This window comes from Alexandromys fortis, unplaced genomic scaffold, assembly GCF_014885135.2.
Source record: "Alexandromys fortis isolate MF-2015 unplaced genomic scaffold, M_Fortis_MF-2015_v1.1 scaffold_200, whole genome shotgun sequence".
Taxonomy (NCBI): Eukaryota; Metazoa; Chordata; class Mammalia; order Rodentia; family Cricetidae; genus Alexandromys; species Alexandromys fortis.
The window spans coordinates 1,719,460-1,742,792 of record NW_026068148.1 but is presented as its reverse complement, the minus strand read 5'-3'; the positions used below and the strand labels follow the sequence as shown (position 1 = coordinate 1,742,792).

Below are 23,333 nucleotides of genomic sequence, written 5' to 3'. Positions count from 1 at the left end.
ATTATGGTATGGGTGCATACCCATACATATGCATTTTTAATTAAATTAAATAAAATTTAAAAGCGTCACAGGCAATGTTTTAAGAGTGAAATTGATGCATACATATATCTTTCTTTTTTAATTTATTTATTTATTAAAGATTTCTGTCTCTTCCCTGCCACCGCCTCCCATTTCTCTCCCCCTCCCCCAATCAAGCCCCCTCCCTCCTCAGCCCAAAGAGCAATCAGGGTTCTCTGCCCTGTGGGAAGTCCAAGGACCACCCACCTCCATTCAGGTCTAGTAAGGTGAGCATCCAAACTGCCTAGGCTCCCACAAAGCCAGTACGTGCAGTAGGATCAAAAACCTATTGCCGTCCAGCTGGCCTTGGTGAGCTCACAATAGATCAGCCCCACTGTCTCCGTGGGTGGGTGCACCCCTCGTGGTCCTGACTTCTTTGCTCATATTTTCCCTCCTTCTGCTCCTCCTTGGGACATTGGGAGCTCAGTCCGGTGCTCCAGTGTGGGTCTCTGTCTCTATCTCCATCCATCTCCAGATGAAGGTTCTATGGTGATATGCAAGATATTCATCAGTATGGCTATAGGATAGGGTCATTTCAGGTTCTCTGTCCTCAGCTGCCCCAGGAACTAACTGGGGACATCGCCCTGGGCACCTGGGAGCACCAAATCTCTTGCCAACCCTAAGATGGCTCCCTTAATTAAGATGTGTGCTTCCCTGCTCCCCTATCCGACCTTCCTTTATCCCAAACATCCCGTTTCCCAAGTTCCCCCCAACCTCCCCTTCTCACTTTTCTCTCCCCATCTCCCCTTACCTCCCTCCCCCCCTACCCCCAAGATACCATTTTTTGCCCGGCAATCTTGTCTACTTCCCATAATCAGGAGGATAGCTATATGTTTTTCTGGACCGGACTCTCTGAATATGGCGGACAATGAGGGCTGCTGAGAAGCCAAGGACAATGCCACTGGGTTTTGATCCTACTTCAAGTTCTGGCTTTGTGGGAGCCTAGCCAGTTTGGATGTCCACCTTCCTAGACCAGGATGGAGCGGGGAGGACTTTGGACTTACCACAGGGCAGGGAACACTGACTGCCCCTCAGACTGGAAAGGGAGGGGGAGAGGAGTGGGGGGAGAGGGAGAGGAGAGGGAGGAGGGGGGAAAAGGGAGACGGGGAGGGAAATGGGAGGCGGGGAGGAGGCGGAAATTTTTTTTTCAATAAAAAATTATATTAAAAAAAAACCATTGCCATTGTTCTTCAACAAATTGTGCTGGCACAACTGGATGTCAATCTGTAGAAGAATGAAAATAGATCCATATCTATCACCATGCACAAAACTCAAGTCCAAATGGATTAAAGACCTCAATATCAGTCAGGACACACTTAACCTGATAGAAGAGAAAGTGGGAAGTACTCTACAACACATGGGCACAGGAGACCACTTCCTACGTATATCCCCAGCAGCACAAACATTAAGGACCTCATTGAATAAATGGGACCTACTAAAGCTGAGAAGCTTCTGTAAAGCAAAGGACACTGTCACTAAGACAAAAAGGCAACCCACTGACTGGGAGAAGATCTTCACCAACCCCGCAACTGACAAAGGTCTGATCTCCAAAATATATAAAGAACTCAAGAAACTAGACCGTACATATATCTTTCAATTAAATAAATATAAGCATTTAAAGGTCAGAAAGTTAAAAAAAAAAAAAAAAGAAAGAAAGGAAAAAAAAAAAAAAAAAAGAAATTTCGTTTGGCTCACAGTTCTGTCCTGAGAGCAAAAGGCCATTTCAGGTAACACTCTCTTTGCTCATAGTATTGAGGTTACATAAATCATTCCAAGGAAAATGGCAAAGGGCCTGAAACTGTTGTGTCTTATGGTCTCTTTTCATCTTCTAAAGCCACCAGCATTCTAACATGGGAATTCCTTTCCAATGGCTTTATCTAATTCCAATCACCAGCAAAGACCCATGTCCAAACATAGCAGTAATATTAAGTTCCTACTCTTTTAATATTTGACTACAAGGATGAAATTTTATAATATTCAGGAAGAAAAAGCAATATTATTGAAGCATTAATTTAGCAAAATGCCAGAAATATTAGATTGTAGATTTTCTACTATATTTCACTGATTAACCAAATGATGATACATTTATATAATGTAATATTTCTAGTACCCAATGAAAGCAAAAATAAACCAATTAAAAATCAATCTATAACTAACATACTTATCAGCATGTAAAAAGATATGAAAGGATTTCCTTTAATTTTACTTGACATCTTCAGAAATGTAATAAACCCAAGAAAATTATTTTTAAAATAACTAAAGATTTACATATATGTATGATAATATTTGAGATCTAACATATACAAACTAGGATTTACAGGTGATTATATTTTGTAAAACAGAAACATGAACATGTAAAAATAAAACTAAAATAAATCAGAAGGAAGAAAATCATCATGATGAAAAATGCATTAGCATTCTGTGAAACAATTTCTATACAGGCAAATATTAGTAACTGCAACCCTTAAGAGGGGACACATAGTGGGGTTGGGGTGATGGCTCAGCAGTTAAGAGCACAGGCTGCTCTTCCAGAGGATCTGGGTTCAATTATAAGCACTCATATGGCAGCTCATAACTTCCTGTAACTCCAGTTTCAGGGTATTCAACACCTTCACACAGATGTGCATGCAGGCAAAACACAAATGTGCGTGAGATAGAAAAAATTTATATTTAAAATGGACATATAAGGACAAAATAGATGGGCTCAACTTCCAAATCTGATGAAAATTCTAAATGTACAAATTAAAGACGCTTAGACAATCCACACACAAGAAAACAATACCAGCTGGGTAGTGGTGGCACACACTTTTAATCCCAGCACTTGAGAGGCAAAGGCAGGCATATGTCCATGAATTCAAGGACAACCTGGTCTAGAGTGAGTTCTAGGAAAGCCAGGGCTACACAGAGAAACCATCTCAAGACAAACAAACAAAAACAACAACAATAATGAAAAATAATATCAAACTACATCTTAATAAAATTCATCAAAATGAGCAATCAAAGAAAAACACAAAAAGATGAAAACTAGGTTATGAACAGTAGATATCACAATAAAAAATGCAAGGGAGAAGACATGCACACACAAATGTCTTTAATATCAGAGAAAATATCTTTGAAAAATATATATAAAAGCTTTAGGAACTTACTAGAAGCAATTTCGCGCTACAAGCAATGTTAATGTTTGTCTTTTCAGTAGAATTAAAATGATACCACATGGAAATATGGATATACATAAGGGACTAAGGAGAACCAAATGCAATAATACCTTGTAAATACATCTTTCATATTACTTAAAACTCATAAAAGACAACTTATGCTTTAAGTAAACATAGCAGTGAATTGTGACGTTTATAAATATGTAAAAGTAAATTTATGGCAGCTTTGCCATGAAAGATGGGAAAGAAGGTATTGAATTATACTGTTGCTAGGTTTGTACATTATGTATGAGATGATATAAATTAACTATAAATTAACTTGAACATCATGTTTAATCACTGAAAATAGTTTAAATAATCTTGAAACAGCTTTTAGAATAACAAAATAAAAGCTACAGTTAGTAGGTCAACAAGGAGAGAAAAACATGACTATAAACAAACACAATTTAAATGAAAATAGCAAATAGGAAAGGAAAAGCAAAGAAATGCCAGGTGAGACAAATGATAGATTAAAAACTAACCACATCTATAATCACTTTTTAAAGTAAATAACTCTCGATATAGGGGCATATGCTTGCAATTTAAGTACTGGGAAGACTGAAGTAGAAGGAGTACTTTAAGATAAGCCTGGGATACATAGGAAGACTTGTCTAAAATAAAACAATTTTAAAAGCACCCTAAGAAGTAAATGATCTAATTCTTTTGGTATAGCTCAATGATAGAGTTGTTGTTTAACATTCATTAGGCCCTGTGAATGACCCCAGGGGTTGTGAGAAAAAAATGTATTTCCCTAATTAACGGGTATACACACACGTATATACTTTACATATATAAAGAGAAAAATTATAGGCTAAAAGTAAGAGGATGGAATAGGAAATATTGCACTATGATGGTTAATTTTGATTGTCATCTTGACTTGATGAAGAAACATTAGTGCATCACACCTTTACATGTGTCTATAAGGACATTTCTTTTTTAATTAATTTATTTATTTATTAAAGATTTCTGTCTCTTCCCCACCGCCGCCTCCCATTTCTCCCCCCTCCCCCGATCAAGTCCCCCTTCCTCGTCAGCCCAAAGAGCAATCAGGGTTCCCTGCCCTGTGGGAAGTCCAAGGACCACCCACCTCCATCCAGGTCTAGTAAGGTGAGCATCCAAACTGCCTAGGCTCCCACAAAGCCAGTACGTGCAGTAGGATAAAAACCCATTGCCATTGTTCTTGAGTTCTCAGTAGTCCTCCCTGTCCGCTATGTTCAGTGAGACTGGTTTTATCCCGGGCTTTTTTCAGACCCAGGCCAGCTGGCCTTGGTGAGTTCCCGATAGAACATCCCCATTGTCTCAGTGTGTGGGTGCACCCCTCGCGGTCCTGAGTTCCTTGCTTGTGCTCTCTCTCCTTCTGCTCCTGATTTGGACCTTGAGATTTCAGTCCGGTGCTCCAATGTGGGTCTCTGTCTCTGTCTCCTTTCATCGCCTGATGAAGGTTAATATTCAGGAGGATGCCTATATGTTTTTTTTTGGGTTCTCCTTCTTATTTAGCTTCTCTAAGATCACGAATTATAGGCTCAATGCCCTTTATTTATGGCTAGAAACCAAATATCAGTGAGTACATCCCATGTTCCTCTTTTTGGGTCTGGCTTAACTCAGTCAGAATAGGGCTGAGGGATGGGGAAGTTCTACGCTAAACATACATGGCATCATACCATGATCTGAGGTCCTAAAGAAAATGCAACAGAAGAGTAGATGGGACCTGGGTTCTGCCATAACCTTTCTCTGATTCCAGATCAGGTGACATATTCTTTTCAAGTGTATATGAAATATTTTTCAAGTTAGAATATATGCTTAGGCACAAAATATTTCTCAATGAATTTAAAAAGATTCATGTAATATACAGCATATCTATTTCCCACAATAGACTTAACATTGTAATCATCAAGAGAAATAACTTACCATCTGCCCCCTCTTTTACAATGTTCCTTTAGCCTTAGGTGTGGAAGTGTTTTGCAGATATATCTGTTGGGACTGTGCTCCACAACTCTGCACATTGGTTGGTTGTATGTAGTAGTCTCTGTCTATTGTAAAGAGAAGTTTTCCAGATGAGGCATGATGTTATAGGAGGTCCTTCTGTTTATGTGTTGCTTTCATTGGTTAATGTTATTAAAACATTTTAAAGGCCATATTCTGTAGTCTTTGAAAGATATGAAGAAAGCCTATCTAATTGAAATATATCTATATATCTAGAAAATTTAACTAACATGACTACAAGATTGACTATTATTGATGATTACTTATTAACCTATATTTCTTAATTAGACATTACATTTATAAATGAGCTACACAATCACAATACCTTAATCAAGATCAGAAATACATATAACAAAATTGACCTTAAATTTGTATCAATAAATCAAGATTTATACCAATGCAAATTATTCATATCTATATCATATCCCCCTTTAAATATAAAAGAACATTTATGAACAGTATTTGGGAATATGGGCATAGTTTTTTTTTTTTTTTTTCGCTAAACTGCTCCGTGCTGTATGGGGGCGCTGTTAATCAGGTCTTTTATGGTGTATCCTATGTGCTAGGTTCACTTTGGTCAGCAGCTGAGCAAAGTAAGTTTTTGAGGGTGTTCACAGCAACCTTTCAGGAGGGCGTGGTTTGGTGTAGGAGGTCCTTCTGTTTATGTGTTGCTTTCATTGGTTAATCAATAAAGAAACCACTTGGACTGATAGTGCAGAACTTAGGTAGGCAGGGAAGCCAGAACTGAATTCTGGGAGGAAGAAAGCAGAGACAGAGAGAGCCGCAATGTAAACGCCAGGTCAGACATGCTGACTCTTTCCCAGTAAGCCATGACCTTATGGTGAATACAGGTTAATAGAAATGATCAAGATATGAGAGTTAGTCAATAGTAGGCTAAAGACAATGGGCCAAGCACTAATTTAATTAATACAATTTCTATGTGGTTATTTTGGGTGTAAGCTAGCCAGGTGGCTGAGACAAACAAAGCCCCCCCCCCACTCCCTGTAACAGCATGAAAACTATACTTATTTGTGGGTATAAGGACAGGTTGTTCTTAGGGCTTCTGCTGGTTCAGTAAATTCCTAGTTACAGATTCTCTTTCCATAACCATGACTTCACTATCATGGAGTCGTTAGCTGAGATTCCAGTACCAGACATGATGGTACTCTTGTTGAGCAGGTTTTAAGTCCAATTATAGAGAAGTTGGCTACTGTCATTGTATGGGTGCCGAGGTTGTAACATTCTAGTCATTGGTTTTCAAAAGCATCATAGAGGAGTGGGGTGTTGCCTCCTGCATTTGGAAACTTACTAACCCTCGGGGAGGGGGATTTAAGTTCAGTTCTAGATCAAGAGTCTCTGGGCTCTATGTCTGAAGTACATGGTGTCTTTACCTTCATCTCTGGGAGGTACTCAAGGACAACAGCACTAGGCTGTATGTGTTTGGGAATCTCTTGGACAGGGAGTTTTCCATGGGATTGTGTCTTGTAATATCAGAAGGTACATCAATAAAGTCTCGGCAATATGATTGAACAAATGCGAGATGAACAAAGTTGATACTAATGAGCATTACAAGGAACTATAGACAGCTGAGGAAAACTGGTAATGGGAAAATCAGCCTTCCCTGGAGAAAAGCACACCAATTGGTTGTACAGTACCAAATGGTCAGCACTGAAAACATGCATTTAGTCAAAATTTACAGGCCAAACAAGTCATATTTAAAAATATATGTATATATACATATGCATTTGGCAATAATTACTAAAAAAAGAGGTCATGGAGTTGAAGGAGAGTAGCAAGGAGTATATGGGAGGGTTTGGAGGGAGAAAAGGGAAGGGAGAAATGTTATAATTAAATTACAATCGCAAAAAAATTTTATTATGCAGGGGTGAGCGAGAGAATGAGAGAAAAATAAATATAACAGAGTATTTCCTAAATACTTGAATACTAAAGAATATAATTTCAAGTCATCTTTGAGTAGAAATAAAAAAATCACAATGGAAATGAGGAAATATTTTCAGCCAACTGAAATCACACACTAGAATTTATAGTATGTAGCTGGAAGTCGATTAGAAAGCTCTCAAAAAAAAAAAAAAAACCAAACTGGAAAGACAAGCCAAAGAAAAGATGGAGGCAAATGTGCACACAAATAGCACAGGAAACAGGACAGCAGTGAAGCCAAAATTCGAATCCCTGAGAAAATGAGATTGGTAAACCTCTAGCCAGAGTGATCAAGGAAAGAGAGCAGAACAAAATTTCCAACATCAAGAAAGGACACAGAAGTACATATTCTACTGCTATTCAGTGTGAATTAATTATCAAAAATAGCTTTGTGCTAGCATATTTGGCAACACCTTGACAGAGAAATGATCAAACATCCTTCAAGAAGAACAACTATATACATACTAAAAAATGTGCTTGCAGTCAAAATGGTCACACAAATGTATCTTTTGGTATAGACGTCTTCATTGGTAAGTCCTACTAAACAATTAAAAAAGAAAGATTATAAAGTCTACTACAAATTTGCTTTAAGAAAACAGAATGAGGAAATAGTTCCCAATTCATTTTATAAGAATAGCATTCCCCTGATACCAAAATCAGAAAAGGACAAACAACAACAACAACTAATATTCTTCATAAATATTGATGGAAAAATGTCTAAACAGAATGCTTGAGAATAAAATTCAACAGTATACTAAAAGTATAAATATCATTGCCAAATGTGGTTTATTCAAGGAATGAAGAGTGGTTGAACATTTAAAAATAAATGCGATTCACCATACTAACAAACTAGAGGAAAAATGTTATTATGATTTCAGGAGATGAAGAAAGGTCTTTGATAAAAATGAACATCCATCACATATTAAAAAAAAGAACACCACCGCAACAAACTTCGCATAAAGAGCACCTAACATGCGATTTTGTTTGCAATGATGAAAATATTGTTTCCTATTTGGTCATGTGTATGCAGTACCCACACATGCCAGAAGAGGGCAACAGATCCCACAAAACTAGAGTTACAGGTAGTTATTAGTTACTAGGTAAATGCTGGGAACCAAATACAGGTAGATTCCTTGGAAGAGCAACAACTGCTCTTAACTGGAGAGTCATCTTTCCAGCCCTGGCCTTTAATCTGAAATGGAAGAATTTCCAATTTTCTACTGTAAGAATGTCCTTTATTAGGTATAGGAAGACAGCCATTAGTCCTAGCTAGCTGAGACTCTATTTTATTAGGTTAATGAATGTTAGATAATATTGGATGTATTTTTTGTATAAGTAATGTTTTTGTTTTCTTCTTTAATTTGTTAAAACAAAAATTACTTTAAATAATTATCCAAAGCAATCTTGTATTCCTCAAATACACCCAACTTGGTAAATGTTCATTATGCATTTTTATACCTTGTTAATTTAGTTTACTAATGATTTGTTTAAATTTTTTTTAATAAATTTTACATCTGCCACCATGAGTGAAACTTACAATATTCCTTCATAATATGGTTCTAGTCATGTTTCATTATCAAAATGAATTATGGAGTATTACTAATTTCATTTTCTATGGAGTAACTTGGATAAAAGACTGAAAATGTCCTTGAATGGCTTGCACAACTGGTATGGTAGTACTAGGAACATGGTATTCCCTTGGAGGAGCAGTTTTGCATTCTGATTCATTACCTTAGAGAATGGTTAGGGGACTTTTTGAAATCTGTTCTTTTAAAGTGACATTTACAAATTACATTTCAACATTTTAAACAGTATATCAGTCTGAGATCCAAGTTTTCAAGAATATTGAACTCTTATTACCACCTCACTTTATCTTTTAAATCTGTGTGGCATCTGTAATAACTTAATAATTGCAAAATTTGAATGTGCACTTTTGTATTGCCTGTCTTCCCCCCACTTCCCATGATTAATCTTGCTAGAAGAATGTAGTTAGTCACTTTGAAGAATCTCTTTTTGGCTTATCTGATGTTCCACATTTGTTCTGTATTTCCATCACCCTTTCCATATATTTATTATTCCATTATTTCTGGGATTTTTTGAGATTGATTATTCTAACAACCTTTCATTAATTTATTAAATTAAGTATTTAGTTATGGATTCTGAAATCTCCTTTGAGAAACATATTTTATTTTCCTCTAAATTTCACTTTAGTTCAATCCATATGTTTTTTATTGATTTTTATTGAGCTCTACATTTTTCTCTGCTCTCCTACGCTTCAACCTCTCCCAAGGTCCCCATGCTCCCAATTTACTCAGGAGATCTTGTCCTTTTCTATTTCCCATGTAGATTATATCTATGTCTGTCTGCCTTAGGATCCTCATTGTTGTCTAAGTTCTCTGGGATTGTGACTTGTGGGCTGTTTTTCTTTGTTTTATGTTTAAAAACCACTTATGAGTGAGTACATGTGATAATAATCTTTCTGTGTCTGGGTTACTTCACCCAAAATGGTGTTTTCTAGCTTCATCCATTTTTCTGCAAAATTCAAGATGTCGTTATTTTTTCCTGCTGTGTAGTACTCCATTGTATCAATGTACCACATTTTCCTTATCCATTCTTTAGTTGGGGGCCATATAGGTTGTTTTCAGGTTCTGGCTGTGACAAACAAAGCTGGTATGAACATAGTTGAGCACATATCCTTGTGGCACGATTGAGCATCCTTTGAATATATACCCAAAAGTGGTATTAGTGGGTCTTGAGGAATGTTGTTTCCTAATTTTCTAAGAAATCTCCATACTGACATCCAAAGGGGTTTACCAGCCTGCATTCCCACCAGCAATGCAGAACTGTTCCCTTTACCCCACAAACTCTCCTGTATAAGTTGTCATCAGTGTTTTTTTGATCTTGGTTGTTCTTAAAAGGTGTAAGATGGAATTCCAGAGTTGTTTTGATTTGCATTTCTCTGATGACTAAAAGCATTGAACATTTCCTTAAGTCAACCATATGTTTTGACATATAATTATTGCACTGTCAGCCAGGCAGTAGTAGTGCACACCTTTAATCCCAGCACTCGGGAGTCAGACACTGGCCAATCTCTGTGAGTTCAAGACCAGCCTGATCTACAGAACAAGTTCCAGGACAGGCTCTAAAGCTACAGCAAAACCCTGTCTCAAAAAACTAAAACAAACAGACAAACAAACAAAATAATTGCCCTGTCTTTTAATTGCAAACATGCAGAATTTTTTTATATTTGCTTAGAAGTCTTCCAAATGATATTTCAAGTTTCTCTGTATATGGATTTCTTACAATTATATTGTAGATTGATTTAGGCCTTAGCTATAGTTTATTTTACTTTTGAAAATTAATAATCATTTTTATTTTTATTTATTTGTGTTTTGAGGTATCAGAGGAAAACTTGTGGGAGTCAGTTTTCTCCTCCCAACATGTGGGTTCTAGGGATGGAACTCAGGTCATCAGGCTTCGCACCAGGTGCCTTTACCCACTGAACTATTTCTCTAGGCCCATCATAATTTTGGATTATTTGTCTTATTTTTGAGATTACCATATACAATTTCTTCCTTCCTTTTCCTCCTTCCAAATTCTCCCATATATCCCTCTTTCTCTTTTTAAAATTCATAAAATACTTTTTATTATTTTTATATGCATCTCTCGCTCTCTTTACATACCAATTCCAGTTTCTAGTTCCCTCTCCCTCCCTTCCTCCCACTTCCCTCACCTTCTGCTGCTCCACCCATATTCATCCCTCTGAGAGGGTGAGGCCTCCCATGGGAAGTCAACAAATTTTGTCTCATTACTTGAGGCAGGAACAAGGCTCTCCTCCTTGTATCTAGGCTGAGCAAGGTATCCCTTCATATGGAATGGGCTCCAAAATGCCAGTTCATGCACTTAAAAGATTAAATACTGGTTTCATGGTTAGTGGCAGAACAAACCTCCCAAGCCACATAACTGTTCTTAGGATTCCATCATTTATACTGACCCCACCCTCTGGAAGCCCACCGGTATCCAGGCAAACACCTAACCAGCCTAAGGGCCCTGAGACCATATGTCCCTACCAATGCTCTGTAAGCATGCCCAAGCATCCCATTTCGAGTAAGCTCTGCCCACTCCCAGTCTCTCTTTCCCAGCTGTTCTTCTGAAGGGGTAGGCAGGACTTCTGTTTCTTCTCTCTCTCTCTCTCTCTCTCTCTCTCTCTCTCTCTCTCTCTCTCTCTCTCACTCTCTCTCTCTCTCTCTCTCCCTCTGTTTCTCTTTCTCATCTTTCCCTCTCTTCCTTCCTTTTTCCATTTCCTACCCTTCCCTCAATAAAACTCCTCATGTAAGCTCTGCCCTCTTATTCGTCCTTTTTTCCCCTGTTCCCCTATTGTCTACCATACTTCCTCTGACTTCCTTCCCTTTACCCCAGTACTTTCCTAATAAATTTCTACTTGGGTTTCTTGAGCTCTGTGTTTCTTTCCTCACGGCCATAGCTCCAGCTCACCAACAACGTTCCCCACATTCAGAAGGCCTAGTTTGGTCTTCTGCAGGTTCTCCAGCTGTCAGTCCAGAGTCAATGGGCTCCTACTAGCTCAGGTTAGTTGTTTCTGTAGATTTCCCCATCATGGCCTTGACCTCTTTTCTTGGTTTATGGCTCCTCCCTCTCTATGACTGGACTCCAGGAATTCAACCCAGGGCTTATCTGTGCTTTTCTGCTTCTGCTTCCATCAGTTACTAGAAAAAGGTTCTATGGTGACAATTAAGGTAGTCATCAATCTGTTTACAGGAGAAGGGCAGATAAGGTACCCTCTCCACTATTGCTTAGATTCTTAACTTGGCTCATCCTTGTCGTAACTTGGGTCATCTCTGTCCTTTCCCCAACTCAAACTTCCCAATTCCTCAGTTCTCCTCCCCTTCTGCCCTTCTCCCCTCCCCCTTCCCTTCCCCCATTTCCTCCCACAGTCCCTAATTTCTCAAGATATCTTGTCTATTTCCCCTTCCCAGGGGGATCCAAGTGTCTCTCTCTTAGGGTCCTCCTTGTTTCCTGGTTTCTTTGGGGTTGTGAACTGTAGGCTGGTTATCCTTTGCTTTATTTCTAATATATCCACTTATGAGTGAGTACATATCATGTTTGTTTTTCTGAGTCTGGGTTACTTCACTCAGGATGGATTTTCTAGTTCCATTCATTTGCCTGCAAATTTCAAGATGTCATATTTTTTATCACTGAGTAGTACTCCATTGTGTAAATGTACCACATTTTCTTTATCCATTTTTCAGTTGAGAAGCATCCAGGTTGTTTCCAGGTTCTGGCTGCTACAAATACTGCTGTGAACATAGTTGAACAAATGTCCTTGTGGTATGAGTGTGCATCCTTTGGGTATATGCCTAAGAGTTGTATTTCTGGGTCTTGAGGTAGATTGATTTCCAATTTTCTTATTGCTGCAATACTAATTTCAAAAGTAACTGTACAAGTTTTCTCTCACACCAGCAAAGGGGGAGTGTTCCCTTTACTCCACATCCTCTCCAGCATAAGTTGTCATTAGTGTTTTTGATCTTAGTCATTCTGACAAGTGGAAGATGTTATCTCAGAGTTGTTTTGATTTGCATGTCACCATGGCTAACGATGTTGGGCAGTTCCTTAAGTGTCTTTTTGGCTATTTAAGATTTCTCTGTTGTGAATTTTCTTTTTTGATCTGTACCCCATTTTTAACTGGATTATTTGGTATTTTGATACCTACTTTCTTGAGTTCTTTGTATATTTTGTAGACCAGCCCTCTATCAGATGTGGACTTTGATGAAGCTCTTTTCCGATTCAGGAGGCTGCCGTTTTTGTCTTGTTGATTGTCAAAATCAGGCGTTCATAGGTGTGAAGATTAATATCAGGCCAGATATCACCTCTCCAAGTGTAGGCAGAGCCAAGGATATGGTTGTCACAGATGCCTTAAGGGATGGTTGAGGGTGTGAAGAAGCTGCTCCCAGATCTTCTGGGCTCTGTTGGGTGGTAGTGGAGCATGGGATTTGCCTCCTGGGATTATGGCCTAGAGAGTAGGACCCTCCATTAGGCAAGCCAGATACTCACCTCTCCATGTGGGGGCAGGACCAAAGCTCTGGTGTGTGCAAATGCATTAGGGGATGGTAGCGGGTATGGGGAAGCTGCTCTGGGGTCTCTGGGGTTTGGGTGGGTGGGGAATGGGGCTCAGGATGTGCCTTCAGCCACTAGGGCTTAGAGAGCAGGGCCCTTCAGCCAGGAACCCAGACACTCAGCTCTCCAAGGGCAGTCAGGGCCAAGGCTCTAGTGGTTGCAGATGCAGTGGGGGGATGGTTGCAGGTGTAGGACTGCTTCCCCTGGGTCTCTGAGGCTTTAGTGGGTGAGGATGTGGTAGTCTTTATAATGTTACTTGTATCAATTTGACTAATTTTCCCCACTCTTAGCGTTCTTTGATTGCCTGTAGTTCTTTAGTTAGGATTGAAGCTTCTTGATCTACTTTCCCTGTCTACTTTGGCATGTCTATTGCTGTTGCCCTTACTCAGTTCAAATCAATTTGTTCTTATGTGTGCATGTGTTTTGCCTGCCTGTGTGTCTATGAACAATGTGTGTGCAATGCTCGTGGTGGCCAAAAGAGGGAAGGAGATCCTTTAGGACTGGAAGGACTGGAGTTACAAATAGTTGTAAACTATTGTGTTAGTGCTGGGAATAGTGCTGGGAATGGAACTCTAGTCCTCTGAAAGAGCAACCAGTTCCTTAAGAAAAGAACACTCTCTCTAGCATCCAAGTAAGGTGTTTTTACATTGAGATATAAATAAAGGTAAGTATTTTTAATTTTCTATTTTAAAAAGTTTACAACTGAATATTGTTGTTTTATTTATTCTGATCCTGCTTAACATTTCAGTTGAAGAATTTGGTATGTTTATCTTTGTAGAAATCAGAGATATCTCTAGATTTGCCTTTTCTGTGCTTTTTAATCTGTTGTCTTTACTGCCTGATGTCCCTCTGTTTTTTTTTTCTTCCTTGCATTTTTTATTCTAATTTACCATACCTATTTGGAATGCATATATTTTTTATTCATGGCCTTGTTGATTTTATCATGTTTATTGTAAAAAGTCTAAAATAGTTTCTTTTTTTTCCCCATCTCCCGCGTGAGAGGAGGGGATACTCACCACTATATCTTTTTTTTTAAATAATTTAACTTTCAAAGAGAAAACTCACAGCACCAACACTTACTATGTATGACTTCTAAAAACATGGTGAAGTGTCATTCTATTAGCAATCCGCTCATTATTCCAAATTTTGCAAGGAGACATAGGTTTGAAAATTATAGTTGCTTCATTTTCTTTGTCAAGAAGTTTGGGTTATGGAAAAGAAAAAAGAAAAAGTCTCATCTATAAAAGTAACTCATTTAATCATGAAGGGAAAGTAATGACATTTGTGGATTTTCCCAATCATGAAATTTAAGCAATTGTCCAGGGAACATTTTCAACATTAACAGAAAAAATTAGATGTCATGTATTCTTATTGACAAAGAAAGCTTAAACAAATTATGGTCCATAATATACATTATATAATATATACCATAATAAAAATATGTACTAGTTACATCATTCTAATTTACCTATCACCTCAAATGTTTTTAACTTCTTTATGTTGGAAATATTGAAAATTCTTCTGGGTATTTTGGAATAAACAACGTTGTACTGGTAATAATAATACCATGATACAGGATACTGAAACTTGTCCCTCCTATCTAATTATATTTTTTCTATATAGCCACCAATATTCTATATATTCTCTATCTCTATGTTCTAGTTATCTTCTGACAACAATTTTACTCTGTCCTACTTCCTCAAAATCAACTTGTTTAATTCCTACATGTGAGTGGTATATGTCTGTCTTTTGGATTATTTCATTTAGCACTGTATTCTCCAGTTCTCTCCACATTTATGTAAATGACAGGAATTATTTTTTTATGTCTGAATAATACTCCATTGTGCATGCATACTACATTTCATTTAGCCATTCATGTGCTGGCGGGCACTAGGTTGATTCCATATCTTGGCTATTGTGAATAGTGCTGCAATAAACATGGGAGTGCAGATGTCTCTTTGGCACAATGACTTCATTTCCTTTGGATGTAAACGCAGTAGTGGGAATGCTGGATCATATGGTAGTTCTATCTTTAGGCTTTTGAGAAGCATTCATACTGTTTTCCATACTTGCTGTATAATTTACACTCCCACCGACAGTGTATTAGAGCTCCTCTATCTCTGCTTTCCTGCAACATTTGTTGCTTTTTGTCTTGGTTATCACGGCCCTTCTAACTGAGGTCCACACCTATAGTTTTTAAAGAACTGAAACATTAAAGCCCATTCATAGATGCTATATGAATTAATATATACAAGCATTACTTTAAACCTACTAGTAATCTAAAATTGAGTTCATTCTAGTTCTTTCTTTGTAAGAGAAAGAGGGGGAGGAAGAAAGAGAATCTTAATGTTGTTCTGTAGACTGAACTCCAGGGCACTGGACACATGGACAGTTGCTCTATCACTAAACTGAATCCTTATTTCTTAAGAGTGGGTCTCTCTTTGTAGCCCACATTGGGCTAGGAGTCATTATGGGCTAGTTTTGAAGTAGTGATCCTCCTGTCTCTGCCTCATAAATATCTGGAGTTACAGGAATGCTCTGCTCCTTGTAGTTCTTAGAAGTCAGGAACTACATCTTTATTCTCCTCCATATTTGAAAATTTCCAAACCTATCCAGAAGTAAAGAGAGAAGTAAATAAATCTTATGTAAACTTCTAGATATTAAATAACTAGTTACACCTTAAATAGAAATCACAAAGTTAAGCCAGGCAGTGGTGGCACACACTTTTAATCTCGGGGCTAAGGAGGTAGTGGCAGGAGAGTCCCTGAGTTTGAGGCCAGCCTAGTCTGCAGAGAAAGTTCCAGGGCAGCCAAGGATACATAATGAAATCCTCTCTTGAATAACCAAAAGAAAGCAACTTTAAATCCAGTTGGATTTTATATTTTATTTTTTAAACCATAACTTTTGTTTTCTGGGGGGATTATAGTATAATTACATTATTTCCCCCTTCCCCTTTTCTCCCTCCAAACCCACGAATGTACCTCTTCTTTCTCTCTTTCAAATCATGGCCTCTTTTTTCATTAATTGTTGCTGTACACACACACACACACACACACACACAGAGAGAGAGAGACTTCATTTCTAAATATGTAAATACAACCTACTCAGTCTGTATAATGCTACTTGTATGTATTATTTTCTATTTTTAACAATCTTATTAATATAAATTGTCTGTATTTGAAGGTAAAATGGCACCTTAATTAACAGAACCATAAACACTAGAAACTTGTGGTGACACTAAGATTTTGTTTTCTAATTTATTTTGAGTAGGGGTTCATTATAATCTGATCATTACAGGGATTTATTTTTAATGCAAGATTCAAGGAGTAACCTATTCATTTTTACTGTCATATCTTAGCATCACGTCCAGTTTTAGGTTCCCTCTTCATATTGATCATGCTTGAAATGTCCTCTAGGAGAAATTGCTCGGGAAAAATTCCTTGTATGTCTTTCTGTCTTGCTTCTGTTCTCATTCTTTTGGTCATGCCCATGCACTTGAGACAGGGTCCATTATCAGTTTCCAAGCAGTTGATGAAGGAGTAGCACCATGTAATGAAAAGAGCTCTGCATTTGCTATTCAAGTCATGGCTCTTGCTTTTGGCAGCTCTGCACTCCTGGGAAAGAATCTGAACCTTTATGAGTCCTTGTTTGATCATCCACGAAGTAAGGAGGTCAGACTAAACACAGTAATCTACACTCTTACTATTCTGCATTACTGTTAAGGCATGAATTCAAATCCAAATATTTTCTTTTTGTTCTTTTTCTTTTTATTTATTTGGGGGGGGGGGTCGGGGATAGGGTTTCTCTTTGTAGCTTTGGAGCCTGTCCTGAAAGGTGCTCTGTAGACCAGGGTGGCCTCGAACTCACAGAGATCCACGAGCCTCTGCCTCCCAAGTGCTGGGATTAAAGGTGTGTACCACCACCGCCCAACTGTGATTTTCTTTTATTCGTAAAGAACCTCACATTTTTGTTTATAATCTGTGATCCTAGAGAAGTTAAATAAGAAGGTGAACCCAAAGAAAAATATAGTTACCCTCCTGGATATTGGAAGGAGACAAGATTGACAGGCAATAATTGGAAACTTGGGGGTGGGGTGGGTGGGAGTAAGGGGAGACGGGGAGAAAAAAGTGAGAAGGAGGGATAAGGAGAGCTTGGGGGAATGGGATGGTTGGGATGGAGGAAGGGTGGATATGGGAGCAGGGAAGTATATATCTTAATTAAGGGAGCCATTTTAGGGTTGGCAAGAGACTTGACTCTAGAGGTGTCCCTAGGTGTCCATGGAGATGTCCCCAGTTAGATCCTTGGGCAGCTGAGGATAGGGAACCTGAAATGACCCTATCCTATAGCCATACTGATGAATATCTTGCATATCACCATAGAACCTTCATCTGGCGATGGATGGAGATAGAGACAGAGACCCACATTGGAGCACTGGACTGAGCTCCCAAGGTCTAAATGAGGAGCAGAAGGAGGGAGAACATGAGCAAGGAAGTCAGGACTGCGAGGGGTGCGCCCACCCACTGAGACAGTGGGGCTGATCTAGTGGGAGCTCACCAAAGCAAGCTGGACTGGGACTGATAGAGCATGTGATCAAACCGGACTCTCTGAACGTGGCTGACAACGGGGGCTGACTGAGAAGCCAAAGACAATGACACTGGGTTTTGATCCTACTGCATGTACTGGCTTTGTGGGAGCCTAGTCTGTTTGGATGCTCACCTTCCTAGACCTGGATGGAGGAGGGAGGACCTTGGACTTCCCACAGGGCAGGGAACCCTGACTGCTCTTTGGACTGGAGAGGGGGAGGGGGATAGGAGGAGGGAAATTGGAGTAGGTGAAAATTTTTAAGTAAAAATAAATAAATAAATTTTAAAAAGATGAGCTAAAAAAAAAAAGAACATCACATTGATTATAATCTCTTCTCAGACAAAATGTCAGAACTTCTATTGTGATCAATTTCAATGACTTTGACCTTGTCTCATATTGTTTTTTTGTAAAAGAAAAATCATATACAGGTGTGCAGTTGTGAATAAATTGCACGTGCCCCCTATTACCTGGTTTGAATAGGCTTTGGTGTCCAAAAGTTGACAATGTATATAAAGTGTAAACACATACAGAGTAAAGGATGGCAAAGACACATTTTCCTTTCTTCCCATTTTTTTTAACAGTTTGGCTCTTGGCATTATTATTACTCAATCTTTCTGTGTTTGGCAAGGCTCCAGTAAGAAGAGTCTATTTGGTTCGAGACTGGAACAGGGAGTTCCTGGAGGACTATAAATTCAGGTATTTCTGATAGATTCTGAAGGGAGTTTGTTATTCGGTTTTGATATATGGGAATTTGTTTAGAAGCACCAAGGGACTTCTTTGAATAATCTATGTATATTATTTTAAAGTCTTTGTCATATCCTCCCAAACAATCATAGTGACTGTGAGTAGAAAGATTCCACATCACAAATCCACTCCCAAATACTACGTGTTTCGTTTTTATCATCCTCATCTTCAAAACTGCAAAGACTCCATCATCTGTAGTTGTTTTCCATGTGTATCTCATGTTGTCAACACTTGATACTATCCTAAAGAAAAGCAAAGTATTCATCTGTGTTCCCTCAATACTGAGTCAGTACTGACAATAAAAGATTTCTTCTGGGGCTAGGCATGGTAGTGTTTGACAGGCAGAAGCAGGTAGAGGCAGGCAGATCTCTCTGAGTTTGAGGCCAGTCTCCATATTCAGTAAGTTTCTGGCCAGCAAACTTGTCTTAAAACAACAGTAAAGTTGTCTTTTTTAAATGGCGTCTCATTAATTAGTGCTTCTGTTTTCTGTAGTAAGGAAACTATCAGGTATTTAGCTGTGTATCACTCTATTTTACTGTTAGACTTCTATGCCCAGATGAGAGAAGTGCATCATTGCTTTGGGTCACTGTGCATTGTTTTCTAGTTCAAGTTGTCTGGCTCCAGAAATGAGCTTTTGGAACTGTTTGGACTTCTGTGTAGGATACAGATTTCTTCTTTTGGTGTCAAACAACCATGTATTTTCTTAGCTGAGGAAGAAGACAGATGTAGTTTGGGGGGCAACCACTTATAAGCTTATTGCCCTTAGCTACTCAAGTGGACTATTTCCCATTGTACTTTCTGCAACTTCATTTCAAATTATGCTTATGCTACTAGTAGCGAAATCAAAAGGATGATTCTGGCTGGAAATTGGAGATTGAGGCCTAAAGTATTTTAACTCTGTTTCATCCATTGCCATGTGTGGTACACTAAGATGTATCAACTTAACTGAAACCCCTTTTTCAAAAATCTGAAATTTCCTTAAAAAAAGATTTAATTTTTATTATGTGTAATCATGTGTATCTATGGAGAGGGATGGACACCTGATGTCTGTGGAGGCCAAAAGGGGGTGTTAAATACCCTGGATTAGAAGTTACCCCTAGTTGTGAGCCTTCCAACATGGATTCTGAGAACTAAACTTGGGTTCTCTGAGGAGCAATTTTGGGGAGGCTAGAGAGATGGCTCAGCAGTTAAGAGCACTTCCAGAGGCAGCTCACAACTGTTTGTAACTCGAGTGCCAGAGGGTTTGACACTTCCACAACAATACACAGAAAATAGAGCTTTTTTTTTAAAAAAAAAAAAGAACCAATAAAGGCATAAAAAAGAGAAAGTTTAGTTCTTAGCTGCTTAAGTCTCCTAAAATTTCCTTTTGAAATATAATTTTAAAAGAAAAAAAAGAAAATTGTGCCTTTCACAGTTGTTTTCTTAGCTTTAGAGATGCATGGAAAACAACATTGGTCTAAAGCTGAGTTCATAACAATCAGCATCCCTCTCACTATCAGGAAAAAACACTATGAAGATTCTGTGGCATTCAGATATTAACGAAGTCAGAGGCCTGGATAACGCTGATGAGGAGAGTGGACTTACAAGAGTACGGACAGTATGTCACCCTGATTACAAGGGCATAAACAGAGATAAAACAGTAGGAGGAAAGGAGAAAATGCAGAATGTTGCAAAGTTCTGGGCAATCGAAGTCATGAGTTAATCCTAGTGAGGGCAAAAATTATCTTCTGAGTTGTCCAAACAGCCAGCCCTGGGATGCACTTAGCCATGTGACAGTCACTTTCCTTAGGGTCTTTTCTCTTTGGGTGTAGAGTTTCCAGAGATCTGTGCAGATGCAAACTAGCAGTGCTTAGACAAAAAAAGGCTAAAAGAAGGGGATCCCCACACTCCCTCTTCTACCCACCTCCAGGTCCAAACAGTCAGGCTGGAAAGACTTAAAGGGTTTCACTTCAGCCTGACTGCAGGAACCGCAAGTTTCAGACTAGGTCGGAATTGGAATAATCAGTCAAAATACACCCAGATACTCTTACACACCCAAACGCGCGCGCGCGCCCGCGCGCGCATCCCTGGGCCATGGGGTGCACGTGAGCCCACACACCACACACCCGGCCCTGCCTCTAGCCAGAGCATCCTCAGCAGCTGCCACTGAAGCAGCCTCCTCCTTCTCTTCCTCCTCCTCCTACCACTGCCACTGCTGCTGCTGTGATCGCCTATCCCCTCTCATCCTTCTTCCTCCTCCAATTCCTGCTCCTCCTCCCCCCCCATTCCCGGCTCCTCCTGCCCAGCAGCTAAAGGCAGAACCCTTGGCAGCAGCTTCCCTTCTCCTGCCACGAAGAGGTTGGAACAGGTCTGTGCTGGGGGCGCTTTGTTGCGGGTTGCTGGAACAGCGGTGGCTCCCAGAGTCACTGGGAGGAGCTCCGGGCAGAGGGAAGGGGAGATTATTTCCCAGTTTTCTGTGTTGCTGTATGAATAGATTGGGGGGGGGGAGATAGGACATTTGCCTTTTGCCATTTCTTCCCTCTTGGTTCATGGCGTTAAAGCACTGAAGCTACTCCGACTCCTGCTCCCGCCCATCCCTAAAGCTCTTTCTTTGCGCCCCCACTTCCAGCATCCACTTCCCAAAGCCGAGCTTTCTCTTGTTCTGGGAGCTGAGGGATGGGGGCGGGGAGAGATGGATGAAGTGAATCCAGCCGGGCACCTGGGGGCCTGGGGCTTTGTTACTCAGGACAAAACCAGTCCTTAGTAGTTTTCAGATCCTGGCAAGGCTACCGTCTGCTAGTGGTGTGGGGTGTGGGCCCCTGCATACTAGGGAAGTAAGAGAATGTGAGGGGCACTCCCTGTGTGTGACTGGGCATACAGGAATGCGGTACTGTGTGCCAGGGACGTGCTGGAGATTTTGTGTGGAATTTCGTGAGTTGGACTGGTGGATTTGTCTCTCTCTCTCTCTCTCTCTCTCTCTCTCTCTCTCTCTCTCTCTCACACACACACACACACACACACACACACACACAATGTCTCGGTGTGTTCTGCGCCATGGGGCTGGGCTACTCTTGGCATTACATGTCCTTGGGTCTCATCCCATGCCAAGCCAGAATGCAGCAACATGCAGGCAGGCTGATCAGGTCCAACCTGTTTTGCCCACATTGGAAGGGTGATGATGACTTCAAAGTGATGGAACCCCCCCTCCAAACTGGGGAAGTTGCTTAGTACTTTCTGGACATGAAATGTCCACCTAGGTTGACCAAACCCTGGTGGATATCTTGATTGTGGTCCTCTACCCCACCCACAGAAGATTCCTAACTTTCTTAGCAGATTTTCTTCTCTCAGCCAATGAGATTATAAGGCTCTTCTAGTGAAGCCTGCAGTGCCTCCCCCACCTCCTGTAATTAGTGGATCCTCGAGTCTTCTTTACTGCAAGGAAGTTTGTGATGTGTTAGGACATAATTACATGTTTAGAGAAAAAGGAACAAATCTGGTGCACTTATTAATTAATTGTGAATTTAGTCTACAAGCTCATGTTTCTGTTCTGATAACACAAGACAAAGTATGTAGTCATTTTGTTTTTAATCAAGAAAATATCAGTAAAAATGAACAAAACTCCTTAACTTTTCTTGAATATTTTTATTTGTGCTTCTGATAATGCATTGCTTTTCAAGTCCCCAAAATAAGATGTTAAGGATTGCAATCAGTCAAACGACCATTTATTGCACACCTGCCATGTGTCAGGAGTCATGTTAGGTACTGGAAATATGGAAATGAATAAAACATCAGATCACTTCTCGGGGAGTGTAGGCTGTTATGGAAGCTAGAGCGTGGAAATAGTATGACAAGCGATGGGCAGAGTACTGTAGAATTTCTGTGGAGGGGTGCCCTATTCGGGGTGGGGGTTATGATAAAGGCAGGCTTCGCTGGGAAAGTGACATTTGAGTCAAGCAAGTCTTGCTGAATTAATTCGCCAGGTGGCTAAGTGGAGAATGGCATCCTAAGCTCAATGAGCAGTGTGTGCAAAGGCAAGGTTATAGTTAAGTAAAACTGCAGGGAGTCTGAAGTACTATTGTGCAATTTTCTGCGACCCCAGAATGAGGCTCTGTGGATTAGAATGATGCTTAATTGGACTATGAGCAAAGAGGTCAAGACGATGATGGGGACACCCACTGAAACCCACTGAATCCCACTGGGTTGGGGTCTCACCAACTCCAGCCGGACAGGGAAGGAACCAGCATAGGACCAAATAGTCCCTCTGAATGTAGGTGACAGTTGCATGGCTGGGGCAGACTGAGGGGCCACTGACAGTGGCACCAGGATTTATCCCTACTGCATGTACTGGCTTTTGGGGAACCTATTCTCTCTGGATGGATACCTTGCTCATCCTAGATATAGTAGGGAGGGCCTTGGATCTTCCCTAAAGCAATGTGCCTTACCTTCTTTGAGAAATGGATGGGGGTGGAGGGTAGTTTGGAGGGTATGGGAGAAGGGGAGGGAGTGGGAACTTGGATTGGTAAGTAAAATGAAAAAAGATTGTTTTTTTTTTTTAAAAAAAGATGGTTAATGATATATCTGAAAGGAGCCAGTATTGCAGATTGATGAGGATCGAAACGTATTCCCATCTTGAGAAATGTCTGCCTCATCTATTAATATAAGTGTGTTTTGCTTTAAGCAAATCTGATATATATGAATGTGGATTTGCAATGCAAATGAACA

General features: G+C 39.7%; 1 protein-coding gene across 6 annotated transcripts in view; it reads left to right on the top strand.

Annotated features, from left to right (window-relative positions):
• Positions 1–20,755: 20,755 nt before the first annotated feature.
• Pak3 (p21 (RAC1) activated kinase 3) overlaps positions 20,756–23,333 on the top strand; it is a 267,703-nt gene continuing 265,125 nt past the window's right edge. For 2 of the 6 annotated variants that reach the window (XM_050127197.1, XM_050127198.1), the window contains exon 1: positions 20,756–20,979. The gene's annotated coding sequence lies outside the window, so the exon portion shown is untranslated. The remainder of the gene's footprint in view (positions 20,980–23,333) is intronic. The other 4 variants (XM_050127203.1, XM_050127204.1, XM_050127201.1 and 1 more) reach the window with 3 other exon arrangements.